The 11,137-nt window shown below is 32.8% G+C and overlaps 1 long non-coding RNA gene across 2 annotated transcripts; it reads left to right on the plus strand.

Moving 5' to 3' along the window:
- Nucleotides 1-7,901: 7,901 nt before the first annotated feature.
- LOC129810430 (uncharacterized) lies at nt 7,902-10,772 on the plus strand. 2 transcript variants are annotated; one of them, XR_008752738.1, is made up of 2 exons: nt 7,902-8,303; nt 9,346-10,772. It is a non-coding gene; the product is annotated as an uncharacterized LOC129810430 (long non-coding RNA). The 2 variants fall into 2 exon arrangements; XR_008752737.1 differs by lacking the exon at nt 7,902-8,303 and adding an exon at nt 8,876-8,942.
- The last annotated feature ends 365 nt before the right edge of the window (nt 10,773-11,137 follow it).

Genomic DNA, 11,137 nt, shown 5'->3' on the forward strand with positions numbered 1-11,137 from the left:
CTTTCAATATTAAAAAATTGAATAAAATGGAAGAAAATACGCTTCTTTATTTTTCGAATCCCATTTAATCCCTTATGGCATAAAAACCAGAACATACTGTTGTGAAATTCTGCAAGTAACACAAAAGATTGGTAATATAATAATATTTAGTTTAGTATGTGACATGAACACTGGAAGAGCATGAGGTACCTGTTTAAATTTTATAGAATATTCCACTTCTCTAAAAACTATTGATACCTATTGATACATTGCACGTATCTGAACCTGATGCGTTATACCCCGTTCATTTTATTATCACAATGATCACAAATGTATCATTTAATTAAGAGGGCATAATAATCATCGTACACAAAATTTCAGCGCGATATTTCATACCGTTATTAAATTAGTTTAATCCTGAATTGAATTTTACAACTGATGAAAATTTCATAATTCAGATTATCCAAAATGACATATCCAAACGAAAGATATTCATTTTTTTCTCAAAAATTGTCATTCTGAGATAGTAATAAATTATGGAATGAAACCATTGTCTTGTAATTTATTTGAACATAATTTTAAATAAAAACTTTTCATAAAAATATATGCAAAGTGTAAAGAAAATCCACCCTCACGAAAAGAAAAGTTCACAAGAGTATGCAAACATAATAGAAAATTTTCCATCTCACACCATTGACCATCGATGAAAATTAAAACTGAGGGGAGAGCTTTTTCTAAGGAACCGACATTTTCCATTATAATTACAATGGAAATGAAGGAATATTTTTTCGTTAAGGGACAAGAAAAGAGCACAATTTGCATCTCAAATTCTTTATGATAGAGGAGAAAGAGAGGAAATAGGAGGCAATTGTTTCCCTGGCGCTTTTGTATAGCTTTCCTCCAATGAAAAACCGAGAGTATTAACTTCCGTCGAAGACTTCGACATCATAGTTCTACTTCTTTTCGCCCATTGAGGGATATTCAAAAAGTTGTTATTGGAAATTTCAAATGATAACCTATAATGATGGTCTATTTTTATTTGATAAAGATAGGAGGGGATTTCTGTACCAATATGACAATGTCATATAACAAATTTTCGTTATAAATTCGAGAGCAGGACAATATTAAAGATCATTGAACACCGAAATGGTCATTGCAAGCAGGACTATGAAGTCCTCAGTAATTGATGTGAGTCGGATTTTCATATATTCTAAATCTTCCATATAAAAATATTTAAATTTGTCATATGAGATTGTCCTACTATTACAGAATCCCCCTGGGGTAGGCTCTGTGCGTAAATTTCATAACGAATGATATTTTTAGATTAATATCTACTTTCTAATGGTAAATAAAATTCAATTATTCGTTAAGACTTTGAATTACTATTCAGGACTTTATTGTTCAAAATTAATAACATTTGGGAATTAATTTAAATCTTAAGACTTAAAATTATTATGCACCGTCACAAAATTCTCTTGTTAAACATTTAAAAATTACACTAACGGTCCATTTACATTAGAAAACAAAACTGGAAAATTTGTATACAGTAGACTCTCTCAAATTCGGGCATATGGGACCGAAATGTCAGCCGAATTAGACAGAAATTGGGGCGACAAAGTTTTTGAAATACAACGATTTTTTATTCATCTGCATACACATATTGAATTTACAGACTCATATATAACGTAAATTGCATGAAAATCCCTCAATAATGCAAAATCACATCAAAACTAAGACAAACCATGCCAAATTTGAGCATATTTGATTCATTTGATAATCATAATCAAACTTGAAAAATGACAACAAACTTTTTTCAAATGTAACCGCTGCCCGAATTAAAAAGTAGCCCGATCTTAAAAGAGCCGAATTTGCGAGAGTCTACTGTATTTCCCAATTTCTTAAAGCTTCGAATAAACTTATGAATTAAATTCAAATATTTCGAAGACTTAAAATTGTTTTTATTTTGTTATAAGGCAGTTTGCGAAAGATAAATCGAAACTTTCATGCACTCTCGAAACAAATTGTCGAAAACGCCCTTCGGCTACAATTTCCTCCGCATGAGGGCGCAGTTTTTCCCGTAAGTGGCGTTGGAAACTGACGAAACTGATATTTTTAGCTGGGATTCTTTACAATCTCAGCTTTTATGATTCAAAGTGAAACCTGACCTTGTCAATCAGATCGGACCCAAATTTTGAATTTACACGTTTTGACACTCATAGATTACGAATATCATATGCCCTAAAAATCGTGGACATCCCGTCTGTCGCGTCGTATAACCGCTTCTGGAGAGATAACCGAGAGAGAGATATCAACAAGCGGTTTTCGGCAAAGGTTAAATGTCGATAGGTGGTTAGAAGTAGGTGATTTCAGGTGCACCCCTCTCTGCCATTTTGACCCCAAAATTTTGTTTTCTTTATAAGTCAGTCCCTATGGGATGAATCGGTCTCGAATTCTAGTATGTTAGGTGGGCCTAAGAATCTTCGATTAAAAAAAACTTAAACTTCCCCGAGCCTCCCAAATCGAACTAATAAGGAGTCAAAAAATGAATTTTCAATTGGCCATACCCCTAGTTCAATTTGTTACAATATGAAAAAATTTAGTGAATTGAAAAACTCTCGTTAAATGCTATAACCCTTATGACACCTTAACTGCATTCGATTTAACACTAAACCTACCAAGACTGGTCAAATTGACCGGTTTATAAACTTTTTAAAATTAACATATTTAAATGGTACAGTGTCACTATTAAACTTCATATATTTCCTAAAAACTACCAAAAAAGGTCGGTAGGTTTAGTGTTAATCGCTTATGCTAGGTGAGATTCTTTACAGGCAACCTCGAAATGCGTGCAACTCGGGGTCCTTGCAAATCGAAATGTGTGAAAATTCGATTATGAATTGAATTTTGGGAGTAAAGCATCGCATCGAGCCAAGGTTTTGTTTCTGCCTCCGAGAAGAGTTTGCTCGATGCGATTCTTCACCCTCAAAATGCAATTCACAATCGAATTCTTAAGTATTAGGTGAGATTCTTAACAATCTCACCTACTATAATCCTAACAAAATTTCATGTCCTCCGATCGCGCTCAAACTTGGCCAAAATGTGTTTCGCCACTTCCTGATCACGAATATATGGGGGGCTAAGTTACGTTCCCGGCCGGCCGGCCGTCCGGCCGCTCTTTGGAGCTTAATAGCTCCTAAACTAAAAAAAGATATCGACTTGCGGTTTTCGGCAAAGGTTAAATATCGTATGAAAATTGCAACATGGTGCATTGACCCCCCACCCCCCACCCCTCCTTCCGCCATTTTGAAGACCCCCCTTTTTTTGTTTTCTCAATAGCTCCGGCCCTATGGCATCGAGCGGGCTCAAATTTTAGTATGTTATAGCTGGGCCTTAGAGCTTTCCATCAATACCAAACTTAAGGTCCCCCGACCCCCCTGACCCGAGCTATAAGGGTCCAAAAAAATTTTCTTAAAATGGCCATAACTCCGGTTCTAATTGTCAGAATTTAAAAAATGAGGGCTTTTTGGAAAGCTCTCATGAAATGCCACTTTTCCTTCTAACATCGCAAGTTCATAAAACCACCGCTAGGGGCGCTTTTTTTAAAAAGAAAATTTTTAAATCTTAAAAGTTAAATAACTCAAAAATTCCTTATGCAATCGGGCTGAAATTTTAGTATGTTGTAGCCGTTGATTATACCTATCAAACAAAAAAAAACCTTAAGTCGATCCATAACCCCTGACCCGAGCTATAAGGGGTCAAAGTTCGAACATTGACCGGCCTCTATCTCCGGTTCTAATTAACATAGCAACCTAAATTTTACCTTTTTGGTTTCGTCTCGATGAGCACTTTCAGATGGAAGTTCAAAAAGTCACCATAGGTGGCGCTGTGATAGCGTCAAAATTCATCGAAATTCAAAGTCACTTTTCTCAAAAACGGCATTGTGCAAGTTAATGAAATTTTAGTATGTTGTAGTCCAGTCTATGACGTTTCCAAAATGGTGCGTATGTGCGCTGTGGTTTCAATAGAACCGGAGATATGAGGGGTCAAAGTTCACAAAATTTAAAAAATCATATCTCCGGTTCTATGTGACCGATTTTGATGAATGAGGGCTTAAACGAAAGATCTCACCAAATACTACAACTTTCTAGAACATTTGAACTTCGTGGGACCAACACCAGGGGCGCCACAGTCGAAAAACGAATTTCAATATCACATAACCTCAATTATCTCGACTGTCGCTGAACCGATTTTGATGATTACTTCGACATAATTGTAGAGCACATTTGTCTCTACATTTCGTCCATACATCATTTTCCACTCAGACTAAGCTATCACTCAGATTTTGCCGTTTAAGTGTGAAAAAATTGATTTTTCCCATAATAACGCTTTGAAATCACTCAGATGCCAATTTGACTGCCTCTACTCCACCAAGACACTTAAAATAGGGTTTTGAATGGAAAGTCCCACAAAAGACAACAATTCTTTGATATAGTTGAAGTTCAACAAATGACTACTTGGGGAACTCTGGATGAAAAAACGAGTTAAGAAACAAAAAACCTCGATTATCTTGACTTCTGAGTAATCGATGAGATCATGTTCTATGGAAAAATTATAGAGAACATTCTGGTCTACATTTCACCCATATAACACTTTTCTGTCAGTTCATCCAAATCCTTGATATTTTGGTTTAAATACAAAATTTGTATAATTTCACGAATTTTATTCAAGATAACTGAATGGCGTCTCCCAACTTCAGCTCTAAATCGAATTTGCATGCACTCCGAGTTAGCTCACGTTAAGAATCTCACCTACATAAGCCGGTTAGGATTATCTGTCCCTTTAGAGTTGCACGGATCCCGAATTGCACGCATTTAAAGGTCGCCTGAAAGGAATCTCAGCTATCATAAGCTTATCTGGGCTTATCACTTATATTTTTTTTAATTTCTTAAGTTTTTAGTTAAAAATTTATATCAATTTGAACCAAGTAGTCATTAATCTAAAATAAGAAACTTATTAAAAGTATTTATAAAAACAAATAAGCAATAAGAAAATATATACAAAATCATATCTTAATACTCCATTTTTATACTTTTTTTAATAAAAAAAAAACGGGTGGATGTAAGTTCTTCATTTGATGACTATAAATATATCTTCTATATTTTCAACTGATCATAATATGTACACTCATTTAACCTTATCATATTTGTACTCAGAGTGTACAACAATTGAAGTTGCGATAAGATAACATTCCGAAAGTCTTTTTTTATCAACCTCATGCTCGACTTACAATTTATTCACGCTAGATATCAATTTGTTGTGTCATATTTTTCCCTAGTCTTATCGTATTTGAAGTGTATTTCGTGTTTTATTGGAGCACGTTGCTGATAAGATTAGACTGAGCATATGAGAAACAGAAGAAAGTGATAAAATGCTGGGAAAATTAATATTTTCCTGGTTGATGGTATATGTGAGATTCGACAAAAGTAAAAGGGAATATGGGATTTTTTTTTGTGTTCTTATCACAATTGATACGTCGAAATCTCATCTTTAAGGTATGGTGATTCAAGAATATGTCAGTGGGGGGAAAGTGGAGGACATTTCGGGCTTGTCATGTGATTAATTACGTTGAAGTCTCAAATGAGTGATTTGCTGTGTTATTTGCCATCCAGTCAATCTAATCATGCACGCGATCATGCTATCACAAGTGGAAGATTGCCTCGAGATTGCTGTAGTGAAAATATCTCATGTGTCCTCTCTTGAACAGAATTGTGTCACTCTTTTTGGACTCCATGAATATAAGGGATTCGGAATTCCCATACTCAATTATACTATGTGGGAATCACCAGAAAAAAAGTCACTTATCAGTGGAGCCTGCTTCAAGTCCAGAGTGAATTCCACAGTACGAGAGGGAAATTCTTTCCAAGATTATCGCAGAATTGTGTCGCGAGGGTCACATTCAAAATTCTCCTCCATGTCAATGTATAATCATAATGTTATGCCTCATCAGTCCCGGATTCCCGCTTCTCTAGACTGATTCACGTGGTCAACAGCCGCCAAATCCAAAGTCACTCTAATAATTCCACTTAACATGCTGCGACTGCGATACATCATCGCTTGTATCAGCAACTGTAGTAACTGTATATTTTATATTCTCGCGGGAAGTATTTCAATTTTTATATACAAATCCGCATTTCTTGCATTACCTTTTATAAACTAGAGGATTATTAATCATTAATTAATTAAAATATCGCAGTTATAAGGCTCAATTTTTACTAATTAAGTAATTAAAAATTTTAAAACAAAACCATCTTCTGGGAAGTCAGTACAGATGCTCATACGAACTATAGATAGACACACATTTATTTAAATTCTGCTCCGCGTTCAGTCTCGTTAATAAAATTGAAAACATATGGAAATTGCGTTGCCTGTTTTTATGAAGTTTTATAGTTTTTAACAAAATTTCGCAAAAAGATCATCAATAGTTGAATAAAAATCGTCCATATTTGTGTAGAAAACCATAATGATACAAATTGTAAAATCACTATCAAAAGTCTACAGTAATTTTATTTATTGGCTCCTTAACTTGATAACTTCTAAATGACCTTCTGATACGTGATTCTGATTACCAAATCATCAATGCGTGCCACCTTCCTGACTAACACGATTGATTGACCAGAAAAGGCAATGCAAAGGAAAATTTGCAGAATGCTCATATATTTATCTAGTACACAACTTAGTATAAAATTCAAAAATTATATATTCTTAACTATTTTTTCAACGGATCTCTCTTGTTTCATCTTTCAAATAAATTCATATTGTTTTGCAAAATCGTTTTGAGGACTTTTTCACTTTTAAAAAAGTTATCAAATGACGTTCACTTCTAAACCGTATTTGAAAATTAAAAACAAAATAATATATTCGTTTTAAATTAAGTTAAACTATGATTTTGAAAATCATAATAATTGCAGATAGGGTCGAGTGAACGCCTCTTCGACAGGGAACCCCTATTGACAGTTTTGTCAAAATGTTGAAATTTTTATAATGTATCTAATAAAATGTAAGTAATATGGCGTTTTTTTATTAATCTACGTTTTTCGATAAGTGTTCAAATTTCATATTCCAAAAGGTACAGAGTAGGGTGTCAATAGGCCCTGACACGAGTTTTTAAAGTGTCAATAGGTGTTCTTTTCACCCTAAGTACACCACGTAAGTAAGTAAGTACACTACCTAAGTAGATCCACGTGAATAAGGAATAGTGTTTCTAATTTTCAGATGGACAATAAAAACTACATTTATTTTGTAGATACATTTTGCTACTTTAACAAAAAAAATAAGATACCAAAATAGATTGATTTTAGCTCAAAGGCTTTTTTGAATCTTTATTTTTGTAATTCGAAATTACAACAGGTAAATTACTTAATTAGGAACAGGGAGAATTTCTATTTAAAGTTCAAGATTTTAAAAAGAAACACTCAAAATTTCAAGAGTATTTGGCATTCATCAGTGGTGAATTGAGGTCCTTCTCACGAAAATTTGCAATTTTGATCAAGTATAAGCATTAACCCCTAAGTTAAAACCTTTTCTGTTAGCGGTCCTGTAAGGGTTTAAAAGCTCCGAGAGCAAGGATTAATCGTGAAGGTCATAAAAGACTTTGCTACATTGTCAAAATGAATAAATGCTCTACAGGACTCTTTAATTTTAGCTACTACATTAGATGTCAAAGAAGCATCTGGGAATTCTTTAATTGGAAACTCATGCATGATATATACTATATTTTTAGCTAAGGATTTTGTATGATTCCCCAGAAAAGCTATACAAGCCATTGTAAGGAGGCGTCGACCTCGGGACAGACCTAGGACAAGGTGGCTAAATAAAATACAGGACCTTGCCTTGGAGCGCCTTACACTCAAAAAAGAGCTTATTTGAGGCAAGGTTTAAAATTGACTATAAACAGGGTTAGTCACGGTTTAATTTTAAAAAGGTTTTAAACTGTAAACATGAGTTAACCCTGTTTCAGCAATTTTAACTCCTTTTTTTAGTGAAGGATTTCACTATTAACCTTAACACATCAGTTTAAATCTTGCGCAAGGTTTGAATGGTTTTAAATTTCTATCATGGCGAGATTCTTAATGCATTTAAGGGTTTCTCGTGTAAACTTGTCAAGTGGAATCAGTAAGAGAAAAATGGTGTTTAGTGTTCAGTGTGCCTCAAAGAATGGAGGCATTCGCGTTGACATTTCGGGGATTGGGGCTCAATATGAACCCCCAGTGACCACCCAGGGACATATCAGCGACATAGAAGAGTGAATTGTGAAAAGTTCTGTGGTAAGTGGTGCTTAATTTTCTTTTCAATTTTGTAACCAAACGTGCGCGTCAAGAATCAAAGTGCGGAGTTTTCTCTCTTTTTCATGAGATTTTCACTGAATTTAGGGTCAATTTTACCGTAAATGTGTAAATAAATGGTGAGCAATATATTTTCTAAAAAAATCTCGGTGAAATTCTTGAAGATTTTAGTGGAAAAAGCGTGAAAATTCTGTTCACTGAGGATTATCCGCACGCCTAAATTTTAAACCCTGTCAAGATTAGGATTTTACCCCTGTTTTAACCTTGAGTTAACCTGTTTTAATCTCTCAAGGGTTGATTTTCATCCTTGCCACGGTTAGTATTGGTGCAATGTGTGCGCGTTTAAAGCTATTGTGCGGCGTTTCCTCAAGTTTTCACAGAATTTATCCCAATTTTCCACCATCAATGCCTAAATAAACAGTGAGAAATTAATTTTCATAAAAAATATCGGTGAAATTCTTGAAGGTGTTAGTGGAAAAAGCGTGAAAATGCTGTTCACTGAGGATTTTCCGTACGCCTAAATTTTAAACCGTGTCAAGATTAAGATTTTACCCCTGTTTTAACCTTGAGTTAACTTTAAGTGTTTTAATCTCTCAAGGGTTGATTTTCATCCTTGCCACGGTTAGTATTGGTGTAAAGTGTGCGCATCCAAAGTTAAAGTGCGGCGTTTTCTGTATTTTTAACGGGATTTTCACGAAATTTTAAAAATTATTATTTTCATATCTTCATCTTTATTTTATAAAAAAAATCGATAAAATTTCTCATGATTTTAGTGAATAAACTGTGAAATGCTGTTCACCACAAAATATTCTAAAGACTTTTGAATTTTAAACTGTGCCAAGATTACGTTTTAACTTCTTTTTTTTTAATCTCGAGTTAACCGTTTTATACGTTTTCTATTTTCCACGGGATTTAGTCTCATTTATTGCTAATGAATAAACAACTATCTATCTATCTATCTACATGTCTAAACGGTTAAGATAAATTTTGTAATTTTAGTTTATGTTATACCATTTTTTCTTAGATGTCGGAACTCCAGATTTGCAGAAGTTCGAACGAGAGGATCATACTGAAACATGGAAATTCTACCTAAAATTTCAAGAGGAGAGAGCAGAAACACGCCAGGGAGCAGTGGAAAGTGCAAAATAAAATAATTGCCACCGTCCTGCTTACACATCCTTTGAAGTGGTGCAGGCTGAAGCAGGATTGATTAATTTCAGGAATTACGTAGGTTTCAGAAACCAAAAAATATGCCCTCTTTAATTTTTTTAAAATATTAATAAAGAATATATCTTCAAATCCAACTCTGAAACATAAAAGTACAACATTAGAACAATATTTTCTAAAATTTTCATTTACAAATTTTAAAAGGCTGATCTTTTAAAATGATTTTCGGAGACATAACTCACATAATTTTTCTCTGAAATCAGAAAACTAAATATTTGCTATTAGCAGTTGAGTAAAAGTTATATTTCAACGAAAGTTTAAAAACATGAAATTTGTTTTCAATAGCATTTTTTACAAGAAAAAATGGCGTATATTACACTACATTTCGCCGTGCAAAATAAGGTATGACCAAGGAAAAAAAACAAATCCTTGTTTAAGTTTTAAACAATCAACTCTAGAAGTATGCAAATTTTCGATGAAATTGATGCATTAGTTTTCGAAAAATTTGGCATATAAATCTCACAAATTGAGATTTTAAAAAGAGCTTTTACAGTTGATGCTTCTCAATTGGCTTTAAATAAATTTGTAAAGGCTCTATCCTAAAGTTTCTCACTGGGTTGAAGCTTTTAGATGAGAAAATATTCTTCACATGTTGTACTTTGTTATCAAAGAATCTGTATATATATTTTTTTTAAAGTTGCAATACTACAAAAAATTTCTACTAGGGTGTATACGCCATGCTGGCGTATACACACTAGTAGAATTTTTTTTAAAAATGCCTTTTTAAAGCAAATTTCCCATATCCTTGTAGGTAGAAACGTCAGAATTTTTTAAAAAAGGCATTTAAAAAAAATTCTACTAGTGTGTAGACGCCATAAAGCTGTAAGGTAATCTAGATATATTGATTTATTTTTCATTGAGATAAGATTAAATATTGAAAAAAAATATATATAAGTAAACAAATACTGTCAATTTTTCTTGATGGATTTTCCTAAGTTTTTGCTTAATTATTTTGAAAATAACTTTTCTCATGCTGTTGTAAAATTTACTCCCTAGTTTTTGCTAATATTGTTTAAAAAAGCTTTAAATAACAGATATTTTTACGATACCTTAAAAAAATAATAATATAATAAAGTTTAAAGTAATGAAATAACTAGGAGTTATAAATTCTTATATTTGTGTTAAATTGTAATTATTTAATAGTAAAATAAGGAATTATAATGATGTATTGTTAGAAAAACAAGTACGATTTTATTGTAATAAATTCTAAATGTTTACTTAACCTAATTATAATTTTTTTATACTTCTACACTGATGTATGTATATGAGAAATTCAAATCTCACTTAAGTAAACTTCTTGGAGATCATTTTTCAATCTTTGTTAGAATTTAAGTCAAATTTACATGTAAAACAATTAAATAAGGCTTAGAAATTCCTTTTATAATATTTTTCTTCACTGAGAAAATAAGAAAATAACGACTAAAGTATAAACTTTTTATTCTAGCCGTTACTTTTTATTTCCTTAGTGATGCAAAATATTATAATAAGAATTTCTAGTTTTATTTAATTATTTTCCAAGTAAATTTGATTTTAATCTTAACAAGGGTTAAAAATAGTCATCCAGGGGTTGAAAGAGGCGAGATTTGAAT

The sequence above is a fragment of the Phlebotomus papatasi genome, chromosome 1 (genome assembly GCF_024763615.1).
Source record: "Phlebotomus papatasi isolate M1 chromosome 1, Ppap_2.1, whole genome shotgun sequence".
Taxonomy (NCBI): Eukaryota; Metazoa; Arthropoda; class Insecta; order Diptera; family Psychodidae; genus Phlebotomus; species Phlebotomus papatasi.